Raw genomic sequence first — 26,923 nt, forward strand, 5'->3', positions numbered from 1 at the left:
TATAAACTCTCCAGACAATTGGTTTGCATTTACTTCACTTCTCTTTTAAACCTGACATACATGGCTTCACTGGACACCCCAGAAGGGCCAAACAGCCAAAACAAGGTGAAAAACATGAGCTTTCTCATTGTGCAGTAATTAGATCCTTTTCCCTTATGACTTCCAAATATGACTGAATTTTATTTGGATTTTAATAGCCAAAGGTAATAGGGAGATGACTAAAAAAGAAGAGCCACTCTGTCCCCTGAGGATGATCTGAGCAACATGTCTAAAACACAGGTTCCTGTAATGATAAGAATTATGAAGTCTGAATCTGTTGTGAAATTTGGGTTGTGGGACCAACCAAAGTGAAGACTAAGCAAAAAATACCTTCTCATTACAGATTCTTCCAGCAAATTAAGTCAGCAAAGGAAAGAGTTATTTGCGGTACAGAACAGCATTGGTCATAGGCAAAACCAAAAAAGCTTGTTAACTGCCAAGAACAAACTGAAACAATTAACTAAATGGAAGTTCTAAGAATTGGTCATGTTCTGCAACACTTTTTCACAAGGATAAGTAGAGAAAAAGTCTATAATTAGTTTTGGGAAGAAGATGGGAAAATACGTTAGAGGAAATCTTTCATCTAGTTCTTCAATATAGCAAAAGACTCATTTCAGACATGCTTTTTGCAGGCCTCCATGTGGTACATGTTTTCCTTGAGCTGTCTCAGAAGCAAGTCATTTAATTCAAACACCCATTCTCCAAGACCACATCTTTCAGTAAGATGTGCCATCTTCAAGGACATGCAGATACAATGGATGCCGCAGCACTGACCACAATTTAGGCTAGACTGCACAGTATTTAGCACCAGAGAAGTCCTGAGTTCTTTCTTTATGTTTTTTTCAAAGGAAATGGAGATTACAACAAATCCAAATTGCCATCTGACTCAGAACTGGGCTCCTTATCACCTATGTTCCTATCTCTGAAACATTGGCAGCTTCAAAGGAAGATTTCTGGGGCCTGCTAAATTAAAACTGAAATAATACAGGGACAACTTTTGGCCAAGCCTTCATTCATGAAAGATGTTATGCCCTAAAGCATGAGAATTGATAATTGATATCCTGACAGTTTCTATTTCCACCCTATAGATATGCAATAGAGGGTCTATAAGTTGTCAAAACATTAGAGTACCTACCAAATTCTTCTCATGGGTGATATCTAGTGTCAATAAGTTATAGTGACAAAATATGCTCTGAGAAAACAAGTAGAAAAAATATTTCCTTTTGCCAGATATAACTTTAAATGCAGCCCACGCTTCAATCCCCCAATCTGAAAATTGCTTTGTTGAGGTGTTAATTAAAACCATCCACCATACGTTTATGGGACAAGTGGGTTTTAAATCAACCAGAGAAAACAACTTATTGTTATTAAACCCATAGGTTATATCATGCCTAAAATGCACATAGTCTTAAGACTACTGTAGTCTCTGTTTCAAGAGATCCTAATAAAACCCCTCACATTTGGATACCATTACGGTTTGTAAATAACACTAATCTGTTTGGTTGTTGCAGATTACCTATAAGGCTTTCTCATTTCCATTAAATAAAATTCATATTTCCATGAAATTAAATCAATAGTCCTTGTTGCCCAACATTATTTCCATAATTTCTAGGAATTGCTTTGATTGTTTCCTTTAGTCTTTTAAAAATCTGCATGCCAAAACTACATGGACTTGCTTCCTGTGTTGATTTCTGCTTTAAAAGACCCATCCTCATCCTATGAAAGCAGTAGTTTTTCTAATGGCTGAATCAGGACCAAAAAACATTCACTATGCACGCAAAAATAGTGATGTTTATGATATCTTTCTAGACAAAAATGAAAGAGAGGTTTTTGGCCCTATATCAAGTGCTAAATGGTGTGAATAGGGTCCTCATGCTTACATGAATTCCATAGCAATGGCCTCAGCACCCTCTGAATCTTCTCAATTCTGCTATTAAATACTTTATGATAAACATGGTAAGGAACACTGAAGTGAGCAATAGGATGTAGGAAGCTGGTGGCAGAGCAGTCTGTGGTTTTCTAATATAAATTAGCACTTTAGCCATGGATATATTACCAAGAAATAATTTTAAGTAAGTAATGGTCCCCTTTTGCCATGTTGTGTTTAGGAGATACAAATGATCAGGACAGAAGCTGAGGTGAGTGGCAGGAGGCATCTGAAGTAAAGGGGAATATGTAACAAAGTATTCAGCAAAATTAAGGGATTAGAAGGGAGGGAAACTGCTTCTGAATTTCATGTGGAAAAATGCAAATAGTGAAGTGAGTTAGCCTGCAAAATAATGTGCCAGGAAAAGTGATAGGGCACCAGAGCTTGAGACGTTTAAATTACTTTGGATAAAGCACCAGGGTATGGAATATAAAGAGCAGCCACAAGAGCATGTAACTTAACAGCTCATTTCCCTCTCCTTGGGGCCTTTCATTCTTCAGTGCCCAAGGACAGGCAGGGTCCCTCCAGCCCCAGAACATGGGTTTCAGGCACTGACACAGCTAAAATGCTGCAGGCAGCTGGGGAGAATGGGGAGAGCAACAGGATTGTCCAGTCAATTCACCTCTAAAGAGTGTCTTCCTACCCCAGCACTGTCTTCTGCATGCACCAAACAGACTGGAGAGCAGTACCTCTCCTGTAGGGTAGAAGACAGGAGAGCCTGGGAGTCTGTTCTGCAAATATGTGATGTCCCTTTTGTTCCTGTATGGGTAATTAAACCACTTCTGACCCCTATCTGGCTCTCCATCACAAGAGTTTCTCTGTCCCTCTTCTTTGCAGAAGGTATGGTTGGTTTGCTTTTCCAGCAAGGGCGGAAAAGCCTAGCCCCAGAGTATGGTAGCTGTCTGTTTGTGAGTGATTAGGCCAATAAGAAGGAAATCCATAACAAAAAAAATGAGGGCAAGCTCTCAAGCTCAGGTTATAGCTTGTCCCTAACACTAATGTCTTGGATGATTTGTGTTGTGTTACAGAGATCTTTGTGTCCCTTCGTTCATCTCAAGGACCACCGACACAACAAAGGGATATCAGGTTCAATGCTTTTCTTTACCTGGAGACTTTTAAACCAAGCCCCTGCTCCCCTTCCCCAGCCATAGACTAGTCAAATTCCTAGTGATTCCAATGAGACAGGTTTGTTTCTTCACAGCAAAATCTTGATCACTGCTAAGGAAGCTTGATGAAATAAGGGGTAGGGGTCACGGTAGGTATTGTAACATATTCAAACAGATCTGTGTAATCTGCAGGAATAATTCTAAGCTACAAATAGTTACAGATGCTCTCAGGACTCCATCAAAGCTTTATCCATCCCATTTTATTCTCAGCATCAGCCTGATAATAGCCTATTGGAGTTTCTATCCATTACTTCTCACTCTACAGGAAGATAGCAGTGCATTTGAAAATAAATAAATGGCTTTAAAAAAAACGCTTTCCCATTCTTCATCTGGAAAATAAAAGCAGAGTAAGAAACAGAGCACAACCTCCACGACTGCAGTGCATTAGAATTGCTAGTAAATGTTCAGAAGACAGGAGAGGGGAAATTAAAGTGGTATGTGAAACCCACATCCCAATTCCTTTTTCAGTTTAACCTAAATGGGGAGGAATGCAATTTATCATGTGGATATTGCATTGATAAGAAGAAAATGTCTTGTGGTAATATTGCAGCTGAGGGAACCCCCTTTGGAAGTCTCTACACATTAGGTAGACAGAGTTGCTTAATCTGCAAAGACTGAGCAAGCCAGGCAAGCATTACAGTAGAAAAGAAGCACTCTTGTTCATTTTGTGAGATGACTTCAAACCATCTTTGCGGAAACATGTAATGGCAGATCTTACTGTGCTTAGATTATCAGCAATATTTTATATCCCTCATAATGCTCCATAGCCAAGGAATTCACATTTGTGTGGCATTCAGGTGATCCTAAAACTATTCCAAGTAGAAAATTATTCTACTTCTTTCCTTGGCATCTGTGTTGCATGTTCTAGACTTTGTTACTCCTTTGTGTAAAAGTGACATGATGGTCAAGTTGCCTCAGCTAGATTCCCCAATCCTGAAAGGCAATCCTTTTCCAGATTCTATTAATATTGATTCTGACTTCCTCTACTTGATTGACATGCATTAATGCAAACGTATGGACACCTCAAGACCTCTTTGCCTTAGCTAGTACAAGAAAATAGAAATCTTGCCACAATAATGTGTGTTTCAATGCTTTCACTTACTTTTCCAGCCATCACAAGGTTTGCCATGACCTTTTTCTAGATATTAGATTAGATTTCTACAAAGAATCAAGCTAGTTTCTGAATAGGAGCACATGATTGTTCTTTCAACTGACTTTCGCTGCTCAAACCTCCTCAAGCATGGGTGGTGAAAGACCATTTTTGACCTCTAATCTCTAGAGCGACAGCATTCCTTGACAAGCCTTAGGAAGCACTTAAAATTTCCCAGCATCTGATTCATTGTTTAGCTTCTTCTAAAAGAATAGTTCGAGTTGAGGTATTTTGTTGTCCAGTCGGCTTCATTTTAATAGATGACTACTACTACTACTATGACTAATGTCTAGCAACCTCATTGCACTAGGCCTGCTCTACCAACGTAAAAATGTTCCCTTTCCCTCTAGTCTTGGCCCAGTTGGGAGGCAAATGAAAGCCTCCAAAAAGCAAAAGCTCCACATTCCCTTAGTTTTTTAAAAAAATTAAGATCCACATAGTGAGTTCCCACTATCAAAAAGAATTTAGAAACTAAGCCCAGAAACTTTCCCCAGGTTGCCACACAGTGCTTCAAAGCTCTTTGCAGCAATTAAAGTATTGATTCGATGTAAGATATTATACAATTTGGTTTAATACACTCATTCTGGGGAATAGTTCCATGATTCCCAGCACCACCATGGAAACAAGATCTTCCTCACAATTGCTATTTCCTAAAGTTTGAAAAGGTACTGTTCTTGGAGGTCTTTTTTCTTGTATCAGTGATTTCATGCTTTCCATAAAAATTAACAAGTCATCCATGTCCTTGAATTCATGTTTGTGAGAAATAACAAGAGCATAGAGGGGAGACAGTTGCTTCTGCAAGGTTGCATAAGGCATCAGCCTCTGGAATGAAGTTCCACCTCCGCCATTGTTATACTGCAATGCATTTTATTGAAAAAGACATTAAGTAAAGAACAGTGAATTACAAACAACTAACTTTCACTTAGAATAAATCACAAGAAGCTTACACATGCCGAGCTCCAACCTGAGCTTTGCTGCAACCCAACATGCAACTGAGACAACCTACATCACCCAGCTTGATGCAATGGATGCAATGCAAGAGACTGGGGTGATAAACAACAAAAACTAACATTGTCTTTTCCAAACAGAGTCTTAGGGAGTTGTAAGTTTTTCAGTTCATCTCTTTGCTCAAAAGAACTGCCACATGTAAAATAAAGATTTTAGCTGGGAAGAATGTGAGTTTTAAATCCCTAACGGGTAGGAGTCAATGATAAAACAGTTTTAATGCATTCTGTTCACGATAGTGAATCTTAGGTAAGCCAGTGGAAATATCAGAGGACAGTGCCAGTGACTGCAGTTAGAAAGAGGGACATTTTCACCTACTCAACACAGTTTCTGAACTACTGAATGCAGGGGGCCTTCACTTTCCTCAGTAGACTGAGAGAATGTGATGGGGAGAGATCCATATAGAGATTACAGACCCATATGCTCCTGCCCATGCAGCAAACAGGAATTCTAAGAGGAAATAAATTTGTTCTGCAGAACAGATTCAGTCCTTAGGCCTGCCTTGGTTCAACAGTCAAAAGAAGGGTCTTTGCTCCCTTCTTTTGGTCAAGAGATGACTTGATCATGTTCTGTAAGTCCCTTGATTAAATAATAATAAAAAAAGTAAATAAATACATTTAAAACAAAGAAAAAAAACACACAGGAAAAAGCACTCTTTAGTGACAAAGACAACTAAGTTGTAACTACTAGCACATTCTCTTTTCTGATTTTCCCACACTGACTGGCTACAGATAGAAATTCAATAATCTTTATAAGCTATTTCGTGAGGGACTTGGCAAGGAGTGGCTTCTACAGAATCCCACACACTGAACCCCCAAATCTCTCCGTTGCTTTGAACCACAAACAAATTCAAATCTATATCTGACTCTCCAGCAGAATGGCAGGAACTAAACTTGATATGGTATATCCATGTCTAGCAATGCACAGCAAGATCCAGACATCCTGAATTTCACATCCAATGAATCCAAATAGTGCCATCGTTGCTACATATATAATCAGTCCCTTTTACCTTGCATTATTTATTTGATATATACTGTCATCTTTTACCATACCTCTCACATACGTTTCAAATAAGCAATCATTTTATCTACTCAAGAAGCATAAGCCCACCTCCAAAGACAAGCTCATGCCATATGAACTCACAGTTGCTGAGGCTTTCAAGTTCAGTGGTACCTGGTATTCATCTCTAAATACTGTAATTCCTTGTGTGGTTTCTTTAGGACTTCAGAAACAGAAAATGACCTTGGAGCCCATCACTCTACTAGAACTCCACTGAAGATCAATGCTGCATGGAGACTCTCAGTAAGAGTTGAAGACACCATATGATTGATTTAAACTCATAAGTCTGTTGATAGGCTTTAGGACATTTCTTCTCCAGTTTTGGTTACACCAGTTCAGTCACTGATTAATTTTCCATTGGATGCCATGCCTTGAAGATTGGTTAGCTGCTGTTGAGTGGCAGGTCATTAATCACAGGACAAAGCCAATTGCTCTTTTAAAGGAAATTCATGTATTGTTTTGGGATGCAGAATAAAGTCATATTCCTCCTATGAACACATCTAAATCTGTCATATCACCAATAATGACAGGCTTCTGAAATGTCATTCTTTGCAATGGTATTCCCTTGAGGCAGAAAAACAGGAAGGGAAATCGACTTAAATTCTGCTCTTTCAAATATTTCTTTTCACTTTTCTTTCTGAAGGGTTTTCTTGTGCTGGTTTCCACAGTGACATTATTTCCCTTCAGCTAATTGCTGAAATCATCTGTGTTGTTTGCTTTATTAAAGCTCAGGCAGCTGACAGGAGAAGAGCTGGCTCTGCAATGTTTGACATTGTATGTGAAAAGAGAAAGCAGGAAAAAAAAAATCACAAAGCTACTGAGAATTAAAGCAACTCTTGTTCCAACATGTTCACTGATCTGCTAGCTTCACGCCTCTGGTTAGGTTGAGGAGTGTAGGGTGGCAAGTAAGCTTCATTCAGTGGTTTGATGTATATTTTAGAGAGCTGCCTCCTTTTTCTTATCTCCAAAAAGTGTCTGGAGACAGTCCTCAAGATTGAATTTTTTCATTTATCTGCAATACAGTGTAAGAAATCCTGCAAAGGGCTAGCTCTGGGTGGAACCAGGCAGAGAAGAAACTTATACCAGATGTTAGAAATCAACTCACTGATGGAACATGAAGACCTTAATAAGCATACTAAAACCCTTCAATATTTTCACTTGGAAAGGGAAATCAGGGTTTCTGACCCTAGAATGTCTTGTAGCTGTACAAACTACTTCAGTGCTTTACATGACAGACACAAGTGAATATATATGCTTTGATCCTCAGGAGATCAGCAGCCACTTCTCAACAGGTGACCTGTTCCTACAACAAAACAAAGCAAAGAAGGGCTACAGAGAAACCCTACCAACAACCTAAAGTGTGCTATTCACACCTACGAATGACAGCTTTCAGATTGAAATGATTTCAGGATACAGTACAGAATCACAAAATTGTTTAATAATTATTTTTCAGTAAGTTTTCTCCCTTCTTTCTTCTCTGCTTCTTAAGCTTTGCAGAAGTTATTTAATATCAAGGCAAAATAAATTTAGGGGGAAAAGTTTTAGTATTAAATTAACTTTTCATTGCATTTTAGCATTTTTAATCCAGCAGACAAAAAAAATCATTATTTTCTTAAATTTAATTAATTTACTAAACTCCTCATGGTTCATTGAATTCAATCCTGTATCTGCGATCTTTCTGGGTCCATTAAGCTCCTGGGGTTCAACTTCATCTCTTCTAACTCATAAAAATCTCATCAAAATGGAAATAAAATGCAATTTTGAACTTGCTAATGAAGGGAAAAAATGTTAACTTTCCAGTGCTGTTGAATTAATGGATTATCTTTGCCAGCCCATTTTAAAGGAGAAAACTTTCACACTGGGGCAAACTTATAAAAGTGGGAATAATTGCACAAAGAGGCATTAGCTGTGCCAGTATTTTCCACCACTTTACTTTGCCCACTGCCTAAGATATTACTGCATTAAGATTTCTTTCCCCTGAGCTTGCTTTGTCTTCTATCCAAGCAAGATGGATATGAATGTTCTCATAGCATATCACATATTGTTATTAACTGCAGAAATAGTCCTAGATGTCAAATGTTCATTATAGCTTTAGTTCAGTAAAGCACAGAAGCACCTTCAAAATTTTAAACCTGGGGAGTAATTGCAGGTTATTGGTTTGGAGCAAGGGGTTTGAGGGATGGGTAGTGAAAGTGGGCTTTAATTACTTAAGCTGTGATTAAAGTACTAGGGGAGGAGAGAATGAGAAGGCAGGGTGGCCTTTTTTTTCAGTATTTTGTGCAGCTTAGGCATTGTTTTAATTTACTTCCTCCAAGTTTCAGCTTGGTTTGGTATCATCTTCTTATCTTAAATCAAAGCAGAGTAACAAAGAGTTGGAGATTGCTAGATTCCACTCCAGAAATATCTGTTTTCCAATGGCATAGAAAATATTCTCAAAGGATGTAAAGGAGAACACATATCGAGAAATTATAGAACTAATCATAATTTTCCTAATAATACTGGTTTTTTTTAATTGGCCCTTCTAACACAAGGCTTTTTAATCTTATCTTGACTGTTTTTTGCACTTCCATTTAAAATAATTGGTATATATGGTTTGTATTTTTTTTTCCCATTATTTGGTACTGTTTTGCTTTCTTTTAATCATATTTTTCAAGACCATTTTCCACTGAGAAATAAGTGAGAAAATAAGTTCTTGGAAAACATAAATAAATGAAAAAAAAAAAAAAGATTTTTTTAAACCCTGCAGAAGTGGAAAAAGTATACAGAAAAAATGAGAAAACTATTGAAAGCAGGAGAACAAAAAATTAGAAGTGACCTACTTATCTCTGTGAAATGAAAACCATTTCATAATTCCACAAAAAGAAAAGTTCTCAAACATTTCCTGCATAGTGCAAGATACACTTATAAATAAACATATATATCTTAAGAAAGTGCTCACGATAATATTTTTACTGTCATTACCATCATGATTATTATTATTATGCACAACTGAATCATGATCATGGACCAAGCCAGACTAGGTTAATGCCTGTGCAAGTCATGCACAAGTAGTGATCTGATCAACAAGTTCTTCACATTATTAGCACTTAATTACCACCCTTTTAACACAAAACCCACACAACAGATAAGCAAGTCTTTAGGATTAATACTGATTATATTTCAGATATACAATAAAGTGTTCTAATGACCCTAGATCTTGTAGATTTTCCTCCTTCCCGTGTTCCCCTTCCCGGAGAAATTATACATGGCTGAATAAGGGCTTGGTAGGGTGTGGATGCTTTTCTCTCAATGAACGTGTCTGTATGTCGTTCTCAGACAAGCAGATTTTAATCTTCTGCACATTGGATGCAGAGAATTACAGCTTCTTTGGGCGATTGTCAGAAATTCCTGCTTCTGAGAAGCAAATCTGGGTGAACTGCAAAGGATGCCTCTAACTGGCTCTCTCTACCCTGTGCCAGTGGAAATGAACCTGAAAATCCATGATTTTCCAAGATGACTGATTTCTAATCTCTCTTCAACCTGTTTGTGACTGTCAGTTAGTGCATGCGCAGCAGATGAAACTTTGCTATGCTAAGAAATCTTCAGGAGTTCAGCTCTGGAATAAACATCCAAGAGCTGAGATGTAACCTTTAGATATGCAAAACGGGGACCACAATTCTGCAGGAAGTTTCTTCCAACATTTTTAGAATTTACATTTGTGCTGGATAAGTGAATTGCAGAACAAGACTAAGAGAGGAAGCCTGAGAGCACTTCAAGTTTTCCTACTCTGCCAGTATTTCCCTTTTGCCCATCAGACCTCACCACGCTTACCCCATTCGCTGAGACTTCAGCAATGAGAAGTCATCATCCTCTCCATGCAATTGTTTCCAGTGCATAACTACTTTATTGTTAGAAAGCTTATCTTAGTATCTAACATAAATAACTCTTGCTACAATTTAAATTTATAATCTTTTCTCTTTTTCACAATGAATGGGAGAGCAATTTTCATTCTTCTTCCATGTAGTCCACTGTTACATATATGCCTGCCTTTGGCTATCTCTTTCTCTAGATAACCACACTCAGTTGCTTTCAGCTTCTGTGATGGCAGCTTGCAAGTTTTCCATGCTTTTTAGGCTATCATCATCTGCATCACCTGAAACACAGTGACCAGACTTGAGTCCTGGCATCCTGGTGAAGCTTTACTGACTCCTAAGAAAATTATCTCAAATATCTTACAAGAAACCTTCTTAATTTATATCCTGTAATGAGATCTGTGTTATTTGCGTGCCTTGAAACTGCTTTATTTGTTATCATCTCTAGTCCCATTGTTCTTCTCCCTAGAAATACTGCATGCCTAACTCGTTTTTCCATCATATTTGAATTGCAGATTATTCCTGTCAGGCACAGCACCAATGTCCTGGTTTGGGCTAGGATAGAGTTAATTCCTATGAGAGGTTAACACTCACTTTGTTGAATTGCATGTTATTTCATTTTTCAAATTACATCTCCGTCTTGATTCTCCAGCACATTTGCAGTCTCCATTCAACATTAATCCCAGCTTAATAGTCATGTTGTTATTCCATCACCCAAACTGTTAAGAATGTTGAGTAGGTTCAGGAAAGCAACTTGTAGGATTCCTCTTAATAGAGCCTTCTAGTTTAACTACAGATAGCTGTTCTCCCTGCCTGGTTTTAGAATCTTTTTTTTCTCCTTCACAGTACAGTGCTTTTGCCTAAACTACTCTTTCCTAAGTTGTTTAACAATGCTGTGCTCAAGCTTTCTTTGAGGAAACCGAAGAAACCTAACCCACAGCTCCACATACTTCTAGCAGTGCTATCATTACTCATCCACCTCATTTAAGAATGAGCAATCTATCCCCCTCAAACTGATCTTTAATTCTTCAGTGTCATCAAAAAATGTAGATATCTTCCAATAGCAGCTTTTTAGATGCTCCAGCTGTTAATTAGTCACTGGTGATAATACCATTGTTATTAATGGTAATGCCAAGAATATAAGTTCTACCTGAGAAGTGGGTGATTTAACAGCTACTAGACAGCAAGCACCTGTTGTTCTTTGACTTCTCACAGCTAGAAACATATCATCACTCCTGCAAAGGGTCTGCTGAGGATATTTTATAAGTAAAGTTCTTGTCCAAATCAAGTTGACCCAGTCTGGCTTTTAGTATACTGGTTTAAATGTTAAAGCTAATTTTAGATTATTAACATTCTGTCTACATTTTACATTTATCTCTCTTACCTAAAATATCAGGAAATAGTCTAATTGGACCCAGATTCTATAACTTCAATTACCATAGTGTCTTTCCCCTGTCTCTCTCACTTTCTATATCTTCACACAAGACAGAGGAAAATCAGCAGATTTTCCAGGAACAAAAAATAATAGTGGTGGATTCTGCTACCTCCACTCCCAATGAGAAGTATTCCACATTGCTTAAGTATCTCAATGCACCAGGATAGTGGTGTGCACCATGACAGAGTACTCCAGGCAAACAATTCAAAAGCAGGTCCTTCTTTCATCCACTTTGTCTCTCTATGTTATCTCTCACCCTGTGTTTGTACAGCATCTTACATGAGTACTGGGGATAGAAGTGCAAATGATAAGAAATAGGAGACACAGTAGAGTTGCCTATGAGTTAGCAAAGGTGTTGCAATAAACCTCTAGCTACAATTATGTCCCTTACAACCCTTATGATTCTGTGAGTGATTACATCCTTTTCACCAGATCTAGATCCTCCTGCCTGGGTTTAGTCAATGCAACCTGGCACTTGGCTGAACATTATAAGCAGCCTAGACAAACTATGCAACTAGCATAAAAGATAGACTCCACCACAGGAGTGCCACAAACCCACATGCGTTCTCTGTGGTTTTCTGGTTCTCCCATTGAGTGTCAACATGGGGAAGATCTCATTCCCATGTTAAACACTGACAGATAAATCTAGATAATTTTCTTTTGTTTGCTACCTGTTCAGAATGGGGATGTAACCAGTGGAAAGAAAATAAATTGAACATTCATACAATCTCTTGTGAATAGCCAGCTCAGCTGAGATTACCTGACTTTGTCATTACCTGAATGTCAGTTAAAAACAAAGGCAATGGGGATGCAGGGAATTAAATGGGACACAGAGAGATGATCTGGAGAAAAGCAGCTTCCAGGCATGCTTTCTGTTGGAGTCTCTGCAGCTACTGCCAACCTGGTAACATGTGCTCATTGCTTCTTTAATCCCAGCTCTTAGAGTCTCACAAATATCTGGGATTTGTTTTGAAAAACATTGTTCTATTCTGAATTAAATTTTAAAAATATATTTGACAACAATGATATGAAAACCATTTCAAGATTCAAAATTTAAAGGAAAAGGATCTCTTAGGTATCCAGTTTTTAGAAGTCTTCATATCTGAGGATGGTGCTAAGTGGAAGGGAACAGCTCATTCACGATTTCAGAATACTTGTAGTCAACATCAGCAGTTTGAGGATTCATTCAGTGCCCAAAATCCCCATCCAGACAATGTGTAGCAACAGCAGCAGTCAGAAGGAAAAAAAAGCCTCTAAAAATCAAGCATAAAGATAGTTCACTTGCTATTTCATTCTTGTTTTTATGACATATAAATTCTTTTTGTACTTATAGAAAGCCAATAAATACCAGGCATTAATTTCTCCCCAGATTTGCTAAGAATAACTCACTGATTACCAGTTATTTCTATTCCATTCCATTTTTTAAATTGTCTCCTTTCTTCTATTTGCAGACTATAGTTTTCCTCAGAACTCAAGTATTTGGTGAAATCATTAAATTTTGCTAATTTACGGCCATTAATTTGTCAAAACTCCTCCCCCACACACTCACACATGCACATTCCTGTCAACCACTGTAATTATGTTGGGTTTATAGTTTTGACTTTATTAATTGAAGAAATGCGTTAAAATTTCCTCTACCCCACTGAGGCCCTATTGTTTGCCTCATGGAGATATTATTCAGCTGGTGAATGATGGCAATTAACTTGTGCCCTAATTATTAAATGATTCACTGATATAATTATGTGTTTTATGTCAAGCTACTGATAAACTGATAATTAATAATGACACTTAGACAGATAAATCACTTTTTCCAAAAGAGTCGTTTGCTACATTTGTACTTTTGGTCATAATTAATATTCCATTGGATTTGGATGCAAGCTGTGAGGACTGTTGATTTGAAAAGGACTGTGGTTTTGCTGAGGGTTATCGTGCTCTCTGCAGAGAGCAGACTTTATCTAAAGAGAACACCCTGGATGAGTCCTGCTGCAAAGCAAATTTTCCCCCAAAAAAGGGGTTTCTTTAGAGCAGCACAAACCAGACACACAGTAGCAGCAGGCAAGAGACTCCACAGTTGCTTCGCCACTTCCTTGCCCAAATTCAGTTCCCATGACTCAGAAAGTCAGGAGGCTGGCAGTGGCTTATGGATGTGCTTCTCAGAGGCCTGTATTCCTCTTTTGTGAATTACTGAGACAGCTGGTACCACAGAAGGTAGCCACTTTCCCATGCCCTTGCAAAGCCTCCAAGTCCAAAGTCACCACCTCATTCCCCAATATACCTTGAAACACCACCAGTGGAGCCAGGAAGGTGGATAATTTCTCCCTCATGTGCACTTACACATAGAGAAACTATGTCCAGCCCAAAACATTAATCATACCTCAAGCCATCATCTCTACTAGCCCCCAGTAATGTCCCAAAACACAAGGAAGCCAAGTTGTCCCTGCAGAGCCTGAGACAGTTGTGGCTCATACCACTGCACCTGCTCTTTATTAAAAACTTTTGGTCAAGTTAATTCAAGATATAGCTTGATGTATTGTCTTTAAAAAACAGGACTATAACTATAAGAATAATCATTCTGGCAAGTGTATAATGCTGTGTTAAATTGTGTTACCTTAAATCATACCTTCTTGCACACAGCACTGCAATGTTTGAATACCTTAGATTTCTATAGCCTCTGTTTGATAGCCTTCACTTCACAGAGTGAAGATTGCACAGGTTTTCTTGTCAACTCTCTTATAGGCAATATTTGTGCTTGTGGCCTGTATCCACCTGGGGCTTAAAGACACCCTTAGCCCCTTAAAATCAGGAATTAAAGCCAAAATATTTGCCCTTTTCCTGTGCAACAAAAGTATAACCTCAATAGCCAACACAAAAGCTGTCTGTTTCCTAAAACAGTAGGGAGCAGAGGGCAAAGAACTTGCCAAAGGAGGATCTGTGGCAGAACCAGAAATCAGCTCAGCTGAACTCTCCTGGGCAATATGCCCATGCTTTTCCCACGTGAGAAGCATTGCTGCAAATGCTTTTAGTCTCTTGTATTTGGGGATTAGTTTTCTTATTACTCCTGTGAGAGATCTTACATAAGGACAAAGATAGATTGATATTGAAAAGTTTGCCACCTAAGTGAATAAAATTGTTTAAATTTGATGACTACGTTGAGACATTTATTCATATGACCTCCTTTTTCATGTATATAGCATAGCAAGGAGAAACAGACAAAAACACGGGCTAAAGAGTGAAACAGAAAAGTAGCTATACGTAGCTTATCACAACCAAATTTACAGATGTTTCTCGAAATTTGACACGTAGATATTTTGGTTTTTTCTTTCCTGGAAAAACTTGATGGTCTCCAAACAGCATTCCCAGCCTATGAAATCTGTTGCTGAAAGAGAAAATATTTCCTATTCCAGTTTTGTGTGAAAATTTGACATTTCAAAACATCTGTATATACAAATCCAGGGAAGAAATCTATTAATGGATTCACATCTCAACACTGAACTAATTACATTTCATCATTTTGGCTCTGAAAATATTTTTCCTCTCAGAAAATGCACGAATTAAATGCCTTCATCATTTCAAAACTTTTTCTCTAAAATGTTTTAAGGGAGAATAATTATTAAAGACCCCTATCAGCTTCAGACAAATCCAGATGTTTGTGTGGAAAAGAAAACCATGGTTCCCTGGAAAAAAAAAAAAAAAGTCTCCTCAAACTTTGTTGGAAACCAGGATTGAAAACACTTAGAAATGAACAGAGCAGCCAGCACTTACGGGAGCAAGGAAGTGGCCCTCAGAGGTGCACAAGCAGCTCTTTCCTTTTTAAATTAATTTCTGATACAAATTGAAATGTTTGACCCAATTAAGTTCCTTCTGCTTGGTACCTCTCAGCTGTACTGCAAACTGGGGTACTGTGAAAGATGGATGGTGTTCACCAAAGTGAACAAGGGCTCTTCCGCTTAGGCAGAACTCCTAATCCTATGGGCTGATGGTTTCTGAGACCTTCAGATCCTATGACTGTAATCAGGCAACTGTGCTAACAGTGGCAGTTGTACAATCTGGCCCAGAGCAAGAAGCAGTACACATTGGTGTACAATGTGACTGACTTAATGCTGCCTCAGGAACCTTAACACCTTAATTTTTTTGCATTTCTTGGCTGTTTTTAATGTTAACTGTGCAGTCTTAATGAAACTGTAATAGACTCCTTTGCTAGACTGCATTTGCAATGCTGTGCTACTAAATCTTTATTTCACACCTTATTACAGCCCTTACTGCATGAGGATGCCCAAAGTCATCAAGCACAAAGTGGTATTATTGTGCAGACAGTGCAGCTTAGCAAAAATGGCAAAAATAGTGGTGGGTGCCCTATAATACCTGACTTAGAACCAAAAAAAAACCCCAAAACAACCTAAAACCTGCCTCATTCTTTTACCTGCTGACATTTCCAAAAGGCTAATAGTTATGAACTACATTTCCAAGCAAAGTGTGAATTTTTTTTTGTTCCCTCTGGTACGTGCATCTATCAGGCATTATCACCACAGAAACACAGTAGATTTCTGTCATTCTTGATTAATGTTTCCAGGCAACTCATGGAGCCAAACCAACTATCTCCTGATCTCCTTCTGCTTCCCCTTATCTTTCCAGGCCTGAGGACAGTGGCAACACTCTGGATTGTGGAGACAAGAGTGCTAGGCTAGCTCCAAACTCAACAGTGTAATGAGAAGAACATCAAGTCTGGACAAATCCTCCACATCTGTCTGCACAATCCTGTCCTCAATGCTCAACTAAGATTGGTACTTGCATATGTGAGATGTGAGTGGGATTAAAGGAGTTGATGGAAAACCAAGGATTAAAAAAACCCCACATGAAACATGTTCTGTTTTTTACTGGTAACTACTCAGTCACACAAATATCAACGATGGTTGAAATAGGAGGAAGAATAGCAGCACTGCAATGACTTGAGTGTAGGCAGAGGTCAGCAGCTGTGGCACTGTATCCTTCACTAAGGCATCCTACCTCTAGAAATAGAATAAACTCTTCAGTTTTAGGGGCTTTGAGAGGAGAAACGTTGCTTAAAATTGGAGCCCTTATTATTAAGCCTAGACCTCTGTGGAGTATTATTTTAAAAGTACTCCCTCCCAGACACGTTGCTTTAGAAAGCTACTGCTTCCTGATAATAAGGACTGCTTGCATGTGCTGGAACCAAATTATTCCCCACTCAATTAGGCATTTCTAAAAATCATCTAGGCTGGATTTCCCATGACAATAATCAACACACAACTTTGGGTACAGATTCCCAAACAATTGACAGAGATAGTTATGTTCTCATTGTCATGTTTCCTTTCTCTCCTCAAGAAATATGACTGTTACATATAATCATATCCAGGCACAAAACATGTGCAATTGGAAATTCTAAGTTTCAAAATGTCTGAGATACTCCAGGGAACCCCTCAGAAAGAATCTGACTGGTAGCACAGGAATGATCCCATGCAAGAACTTAGAAATGGCCAATGTAGAGTATACAGCTGGAGAGAATTGACAGAGGATGGTATTTCACATTCATTAGCACCATGTCATAAATATGGTAATTTCTGATCTGCCACTTTTTTGCCCCTTGGGATGGTAAAGTATGAATGAAAAGCAACTCTCATGTTCAATTAAAATTTTTAAGAGATACCATTGGGTTTCACTGATGCAAAAATTAATTTCTAGTTAAAAAGTGAAAAAATAAAGGAAAAAATAAATCTAAAAATCTTTCATAATAATAGAAAAGTGCCTTCCATTCATTTGAGTTTGGAAGATTGCAGAATTCCATATTGGGTTTTATGTTATTCTTCTTTTTAAAACTGAACCTTTTATAAGATATAGGTATAAATACAACTCACCACAGGTAAAACTGAGTTCTGAAAAATTAAAGTGGTCTTTAAATAGAAGGGTCGAATCTGACATAGAGGGAAAAACAGCCACTATTCTAGGCAAGTTTTATTTTTTCACTGTAGAAAAGAGACCAAGTAGATTTTGGATCTTTTCTACTTTTTTTTTTCGTCTGGGATATCTATGCATCCAGCCAGCGCAATAGTTTTAACAGATCTGGTCCACATCCAGAAAAATCCAGTCAGGCTCATAATATCCTTGCAAATCAGCTGTACCCTGGATCTGTAATAGGTATCACACTGTCAGGAAATGCTGAACAGTCATACTGTATTCATACTGCCTAGATATCCAGTTCACTCACAGTAAACCTATCTGAAAGCTCTAGATAGATTGTATGTGCTCCAGATAACCAGGACAAAATGATGGATACTTTCCAGTAGCATCTACACTTTAGAATGAGATATTCTAGCAGTCTCTGATAGTGGTTATTTGTGATTTTTGGCATTTTCTGTAGAACTCTCATTTCTAGCCATCAAGTCACTGACACTTGTCAAAAAGAAAAAGAAATATGGAAAGAAAAGCTTGACAATCAAAGGAAAAAATAAACCAGAAAAAGTCACAAAGGTACATTTAATCTTGAAATAAAATCTGATTTTAAGTCTCTAATAATCTCTTTTATTATTTTCAGTTGGGAAAGCCCTGTCTCTTTTCCCTCATAGTCTGCATGGCTGGTTTACAGGCAAGTGATAGCTTTAAAGGCTTTTGAAAGCTGCAGAAAGTCATGGATTTTTAGTGTCTAAAAAAATCTCTGTGCTGACAGATGAATGGGCCATCCATAAGTGTAGAGGTTGAAGATCTACAATGATTGCAGTTTAGTAATGAAGGACAAAACAGAGCGACAGAAAACTTTGTGAAATGAGAATAAAGGGAAATATATGAAGGAGCTAGTTAATAACTAGTTTCCTGGGTTTCTAATGAGTCAACTTGGCACAGGATGATGAATTACCTGTCAGATTTGCCTCTATAGATAGATCAGCATGACTCTGGACTGATATTCACTCATGACAGGGAGAGAAGAGAGAAGAGACAAGGTGGTGGTTCTTAGGAAACTGGTTATTGCTACTTCCAAAAGCAGCATTACTGTGGATATAAACCTAAGAAAGCTGATTTGCATTTCACTGTAGCAAAGATGACTCTCCCTTCCAAGCTTTGAAACAATGACAAATAGGTGACTTTGTACTGATACATCAAGGAGATTAATACTAACACATCTCCATTACTGTCTCTGCAAAGAGCCTCAACAGGATGATACCTTGATGGAAGAGTGGATTTGGGGAATTGGAGGTGCCATATTAAGGCATAACACAGCCCATGAAAATCTCAGTGGTTTTTTTCTCATGTGTTGATAGCAAGCCCAAACTTTCCACACTACATTCCATGTCCATTCACTTTAAACAATTACTTGATGCTTCTCAAAGGCAAAAGCCTTCATGTGGATGTCTCTGGGCAATCACCTACGAAAACCACATACTCAGACATTTGCTCCCAGTCACCTATTAAACTCAGTGGCCCAGATAAGAGTGCAAACATATTTCCAGCTATCCAGTTTCACAAGGCAGTAACAAATCACATCTACATGTTGTTCTTCCAAAACTTGAGCCTTGATATGTCAGAGCCAGATGCTAGTCTTGTTGGTACAATTATCACAAATGTTACTCTGCTTTCAAAGTGCTCATGGTGTGGTCCTTCGCTCTTATTTCTCCCTACATCCCTTAACCTTGTAATAATTTTTTCACTTGAATGCCTTCATGGAGAATGTTTCATTCTCTTTTATTATTTTTTTTCCTTCAGCATATCTCTAATGACCTATGCAGAGTAAGAAAGAGGGCTAAAATATTTATGTATGCAGATGAAACTGTTAATGATGTTTGCTTCCATTTCTAAAACCGTCTCTCCCAAAATGACATCTATGATCTCCAGGCTTAATAATATTCCTCTTTCAATCTTCATAAAACTCTACCAGGCTCTCTATTTTCTAGCACATTTAATCCTTCTGATACCTTTAATACACCCGACCCTGTCTGTTCAGCCTGGGTGTGAGCAGATTCTGGTTTTGGTCTTGTGTGTGTCTTTGATAAATTTGCTCTCCAGATACTTAAAACTACTCCCCTCCCTTAGTAAACATACTGGTGATTAGATTGCAAACATAATTAAGTCGTTCTCAGCAGCTGGTGTTGGGCAAAAGGCAAAGATGTGGAAATCTATATAAGTCCACTTATTATTTTTATTTAATCTGATCATGAACTTGCCAATACACATTCAGAAGTAACGTCTGTCATCCACAATTTTTCTTGGGCTAATTATGTTCTTAGGCTTTATCAGGCCACTTAATGTCAAAGAATCAGAAAATCGCCTCTATTCCCTGCAAAACAGCCTCAAGAAATGTTGAAATTGTCCAAAGATTTCTCTTCATGTTTGTTTTACTTTTGGAAGAATTTCAAATTCTCACAAAATAAAATCTTTCTGGACACAGAAGAGCTGAGTGAGTACTACACTTCATGATGTCTTTCAGAGACATTGAAATGTTCAGTCTTAATATATGGCATCTGTGAACTCTACAGTACCAGCCTAGCTTACAACAGCAAGGAGTCTGTCAATCTGCATTGAAGCAGGGCACAGCTGGAGCCAAAGTTTCTCTTTTCCTTAAATTCATCATGTTGACCAGGAAACCAGCACAATTATGTTATGTATATGAGGATAAAGTTTTATGACATTGCAGCTGATCCTGCTTTAAGGAGATTGGACTAGATGACCTACTGAGATTCTTTCCAACCTGAAGTGTCCTTTAATACTAAAGCCAATCTCATTGCATTTCAAGGGGAAAAGAAAGGGAAAAGGATTAGCTAATGATATTTCAGTGTGTATTAATATGTACATTTTTTACAATTGTGGGATCCTTTCTTAATTTTTATAGTATATTAACACATACACACGTGCATATGCAGGACATCATCTGCTCAGTGTCATCACAGCAAACAGCTAGAATAAAATCTGGTCAAATGTTCAAGCACATCAGGGGAAAAAGAATAAAAGATGAAATTGCTGTGAAACAGAGGTTGCACCAAAGCAATGGGATTCTTGCCTTGCAAGTTTCAGAAAGGCAAGATTATGGGAGAAGGCTTAAGAAGAAATTAGTAATGATGTTGCAACAGAAGATCAAAGCTTATTTTGTGCTCACCTGCACATCTCTGTGTAACTGAGATATTAATATGGCTGCTTAAGCATATTAGTGTTCCAGACCTTTTTCCAAGCATAATTATACCCTATCTTCTAATAAAAAAAAAATCTGCTCAAAACAGGTCATACTCTTTTCTGTGTACAGGAAAGCCTCTCCTAGACAGGCACTTGTGAATTCATGGCTTTGGAAATGAAGCAAAACTTGCTGTTATCTATTGAGAATTCATTCCTACTTCTCCAGGTTTTTGATATACACTCAAGCTTGCCAAGGACCTTTCTTTTGATGTTAAGAGGATTTATAAGCTTTTTGCTTCCCTTTACCTTTGTTTAGACTGACAGTGAATATAAAGTAGTTTTAAGTGCAGAATAGCTGCAAGGCCATCTCCATTTTTGTATCATTTTTTTCCAGCACACTGTAAATGGGCTTCACCCACATCCAACTCGAACTACGAACTAGCCAGGAGGCTGTGTTGTGCCCACTTTTGTAAATTTTGTATTCAGTAGACACAAAGAGAAACTAGGTTTTAATGAACCAAGTCCAACTTTTAATATCTGTTTCTTTGTCTCATATGGTCCCATGCATGTTTGGAATCAGGGTGGTTTTCACCTAAAAATGGCAGAAGATGGAGGAGAACTGGTCAGGAAGCAGTACATCATGGTGGATTGCTTGTGACAGCCTAAGTAGCAGTTCAGAAGGCTTTTTAAATTAAAACCATATTCTGAAAATTGACTCTGAATACTATGCATTAAATAAATGAGCTGGGCATCTGAGAACTTGCTCAATTTTGAGGTTGTCGAGTGATCAGTGTGGAAATGCTAGCAAGAGAAGATAAAACCCTATATCATACCATCCTGATCCCAGCTTCCTAGAGGTTACGGAAGAGTCAGATTCATCCCCCTTTCCCTCATGTCTAAAACTGGTTTATTAAAGAGAGTTAAGAAGAGAAACTTGTGTTCTTAGTGGAGAGGCTCCCCATAGTTAAAATAATACCAGTCATTTTAGCAGACAACTCAGTTAGAATAAAACAAAGATCTTGAGCAAGAAGATACAGGCAATACTGAGGGAAAAATATGCAGTAAATTTGGGAGAACTGATAGCCTTTGCAGGAGGAAGAGTCAGATAATTTGAGTGGAACCTTTCTGTCACAGTAATATGAGCTTAAATGAATTTATTTGTGCAGTTAAGGCATTTTAGTTGTTATAGTACAGATTGGTTGGGGAAAATATCATCTCAAGATTTTTTTTTCTTTTGGTGATTTATTAAGCTGTAAACTCTAAACATTTTAGTAAAAATACAGAAGCACAGAACAAAACTCTGTGTGCTTCATATTTTATTCAACATTGCCAAATAAGAGATATCCTCTTTAGGGGAAAAAAAAAAAGGCCACTTCCATTTCATACTATACTTCTCTAATGTCTCTTAAATGATTGTTTGCCAAGAAGCATATTTTAGGACCATCATTTTTCCTTCTACCTCCCAGCACAAAGGCTGTTTCTGTTTCAGAAATAAGTGATCTGCTGCATCTTCCCACCTTTTCCTCTGTGTGTGTGTGTGTGTGTGTGTGTGTGCTAGCAAATTCAACCTGAATTATAAACAGCAATTCTACATGCCAAGCAAGAAGATACTCTGCAACCTTAGCATTGTGCTTTTTTAGAATAGCATCCCCAGAGGAGCGGCTTTATAGGTTATTAGTAACATCCACAGAAATGGCAACAGATATCCCTGTCTCAACCTTCCTATGTATTATTCATAAGGCTGTAGATTTGTCATGATAATTTATTGAGTAAATCACAGACTCCTCTCACTGGGGCATAGTCTGTGGACCTCGAGGAGAATAATAGCAAGTTGTGGACACTGCACAATGTGTACAAAAGTTTTAAGTGCCACCTCAAGGTGCAGGGAATATGCTTTGGAGTTTCTTTCTTTAAAGACAGCCCACATAAGAATAAGAAGAGATTCTGCACATTGGGAAGAGTTTATTTTTATTTTGTAATGTGAATATTCATATGTCAGAAAATAAACTGAAAACTATCAGAGGAACTAGTAAGTGATAACTTGCCTTTACTACTAGATCCAAGTGTAGCTGAATCATGATAAGGAAATGCATCAGACCCCATTTGCAACCCAAAAAATCAGCAAGAACTGTTTTGTCTATACTGAGATGCCCTTCAACTGAGCATCTCAATCCCTTATTCTCTCTTGAACTTCCTTGGTCACATTAAGATGAAATGTAAGTTAGAAACTTCAACAGTTCAGAAAAGCGCAGCTGGATAGTACACGCTTTTGTCTCAAAGGTGAGAAAACAGTTTGCAAAAGGAAAAGGAAAACATATGTATGAAATATATATACATATGAAATTGAGTGATGTTATTAAATCAATACACCTCCAATGCTTTCAGGTCTTGGACCCTAGCTCATTTTTCACTTGTTTTGTGTCCTGTGATTTTAGAGACAGCAGCTGACTGATGCAAATGTACCAGTTCTTTGTCCATCTCTTAGATGCCAGATTCAATCTTAGCCCCCTGAGGAAGCACCACTGAGAAGGGAAAGAAAAGAAGAAGAGTAGAGATACACAGGTACTCAGAGGTCTGGAGCAGCTGTTCAGGAAGCAAAATTACTAGTCTGTGACTCTTCAGCCTGGGAAAAACTGACTCAGGAGAATGGAGTAGAAAATCCCAAGTGGCGCAGACAAAACTAATAGCAAATAATGTATTTGGCATTTCTCAACAACCAGGCAGCAGTTTTAGAGCAAATAGAAGAAAGAGCTTTCTCAACCAGTACATATTTGCAATGTGAATATCTTTGAGGTGAAAATGTAAATAGATTCAAAAAGAAATTGGAAGAATTCAGGGAGGAGATGCCCATCAGAAGCTGTTGATCCTGATGATCAGCTTAAGTCTTATAGTGCACTTTTGTGGATGTTGAATACATGTATCAGAGGAAGTCAAATATACTCCAGTACAAGAATAAAGGAGCTTCAAATTAAACTAGAAGGAGGCAAGTTCAGAACAAGTGGGTGGTATCTCAAGGAGAGGGTTATCAGCCTGAGAAACTTAAGGTGTTAGAGATGCAAACAGACCAATTGGGTTCAAGAGGAGACCAGAAAAAACTAGTGAAAGGCAAGTTGATTGAGATTTACCTATCTATAAATGTTCAAATAGTATTCAATGTAATTGTCATACAAACTTCTTCCATTCTTACTCACACCTGCTAACACCACTACTGAAGACCAGCCCTGTAGGATTTGACCCTATGCAGCTGCTGAGATACTAGCAGTGTCTGTGGGCAGAAGTGGGAAATGTAGGGTTGTTGGACTGGGCAATAAAAGGATATAAGTGGAGCTGGGTTCAGTTCTCAATCCACAGGTCTACATGCACATTTGCTCCCTAAGTTGGTTCTTTGCATAGACAATGAAACTGCACATTGCTCCTGAGCATCTAGAAACTCACTGAGGCACAGTGCTGCTGAAAAGTTCATTGCTCCAAACATGAAATGATCGATAGGGTAGCTTTTAGGAATCAAATACATCATAAAGGCAAGTAATTAAGAGGATATATTCTTTATACAGCTTAGGATCAGACGCATAAAAGTATTTGGTCTCAACTTTCATTGACTTCAGTAGTTAGGATCCTAAATACCTCTGTACATGACAATCTGGCAGTGTCAGTAAAGACAAAATCTAGATAAACAAGCAGAAGGGTAAGAAAAAATAAATCTGTGTTAAGTACAGCAACCTGTGAGTTTCCTAATCGGTGGGGTTCTCCTATGTGGATGACCCACATTGAGGCAGTGTGTGAGGAGCTGCCCCCATGGGAAGCCACATGCTGGAGCAGTTTGTGAGGAACTGTAGCCCATGGGAAGGACCCACACTACAGAAGTTGGTGGAGGACTGTCTCCCATGGGGAGGGACCCCACACTGTAGCAGTGGGAAGTGTGATGAGGCCTCCCCCCAAGAAGCAGCAGCAAAGTCCTTCTGTAATGAACTGACTGTAACCCCAATCCCCCATCCCCTGCACTGCTGGTGGGAAGGGAAGTAGAGTCTAAGGAAAAGGAATAGGTGGGGGGAGGTGTTTTAAGATTTGATTTTATTTCTCATCTCCCTGTTCTTATGTTTTATTAATAAATCAAACTTTTTTCTCCCCAAGTTGAGTCTGTTTTGCCCATGACGCGAATTGCTGAGTGATCTCCCTGTCCTTATCTCAACACACAAATTGCTCGTTATATTTCTTTCTCCCCTATCCAGTTTAGGAGAGAGAATGATATTACAACGTGGTGGGCACCTGGCACCCAGCCAGAGCTAAACCACCACAACCTGTCTGAGAAGGATCAGCTCTGTTTTGTCAGGCTTGAACAGATCCTACTAAGTGATGCTTTCATTGTGCTGCTTAGCAGTGAATATTGCAGGAAGAGAAAGCTCAGAATTGACTAGTAATGTTCTGATTCTCCTCCTCACACAACCTCTCCAATGAGTGAGACAGTGAAGCACAAAGGAGGTCACTAAATACTTGTAATGCAATGCTGCTAATGAGAAACAAGGAAAAGGGGAGACAGACCTTCTTGAACCTGTGGTCCAGCTTCCATCCTGGGCTTTGCTGGAAAATGGAGCAGAGCAAATCCCTTGGGGCTAGCCATCCCAAGTCATGGATTTGGTTGTGGTTTACCTCACAATTCTTCTTTGCATAGTTTTACTCCATAGAGTGAGTATCTCAGCTTCTGCCAAATTTAAGCCTGAGTATCTACCAAGTCCTCCAAAACAGATGGTCCCACAGATGGTTTTTGCTGCCTCAAATCAATGAACTGGCACTCATCAGCTTTTCCAAGAACAGAGGTTTGTCCTCAGATTCTTCACACAGGGAGGATGATTGAGGAAGTATTTGGATAATAAAAGTATAGAGTGAACCCACATCAGCTTCTCTGTGGGAGTAATCTGAATGTATTCCCTGGCTGGGAGGTGGATGTTATCTTTTACATTCACAAGGCCTACATATTCTCCAAGGAGGTCTTTGTCCTTAAACTATCCTATTTTTTTAACACCTGTGAGTTCAGACTGAGATAAAGTTCATAAGATTACAACCGTACACTGAAATATCATAACCTTAAATACTCCTTCTAAGTTTTAGCATTCTTTTCCATTTTTCTCATTCTCACATTAAGATGTTCTTGTGAAAATGGAAACATTGCCTTCTGGTTTCCCAGATAGTCCTGGCCTCACTTGTGAAGTACAGTATCTTTCTGACACTTGTATGTTTGCAAGGGAAGCAAGTATATTTTTAAGGCACACCTGACATCTGAAGAGAGAGTTAGTTCTGCAGTTCATTAATCCAAACAGAAGCTCTTCTGTGCACAAAAGGTTTTGTATTTTTTTTCCTCCTAGCCAAATTGCCATGCCCTTGTATATATGTTCAGGTGTAAAATGTGCGAAAGGTAATTACTTTCCAAGAGTGCTATCAAGGCTCAGGCACTCTCCTCAGCGCATAAATCTGAGGCAGCCACGCATCTCTCCAAACCTGAGGAGGCTGCTTGAAGAAATATAAAAACTCTGAATTTCCCTTTTCTTATTTAAACACCTGCAATTTCCTCACAGAGGTAGTGAGTGCAGAAGCACCACGTAAATGGTTTGTAATGCAGTTCTGAATCAAGCCTTTAAGGATTATTAAAGTAATCCATCTTAATTATAGTGAAAACCTGTTACTGGCCTTACATAATAATGCTTCATTTATAATTTCCACTTAGGTCTGCTTCCCTCCCTCATGCTTCTCTCTCTACATTCTACTCTCTACTACATTCTCTCTACTGCATTCTACAGTATTTTTCCTTTATCTGCCTTTCAACAGAATTACCTGACACTTTTGAAAAGTGATAGAATATTCTTAGAGTGCCAGGATAGCCCTGCAATTAAGGCAGAGGTCTACGGAAAATGGTATTTCAAGTTTTCTTCCTTGTTATGTCTTTAGCCAAGGGTCCCTGCTTTATAAGCAACTTTCTGGTGATCCTTGCAGTCCGAGCCAAGATGAATGAAATGAAACGAAATACCACAAAAGCTCATTTCTTCCCCAGAATAAATACTTTTATCTATTTGTCCTATTGTTTACAATACTCATGCTATTTGTGCTAATAAACTAGCAAGGAGAGTATGTTAAAGTCTGCTTAATGCTATGAGATTCCCAAAAACAAGAACAAATTATTATTCT

This window comes from Colius striatus, chromosome 11 (assembly GCF_028858725.1).
Source record: "Colius striatus isolate bColStr4 chromosome 11, bColStr4.1.hap1, whole genome shotgun sequence".
Classification (NCBI taxonomy): Eukaryota; Metazoa; Chordata; class Aves; order Coliiformes; family Coliidae; genus Colius; species Colius striatus.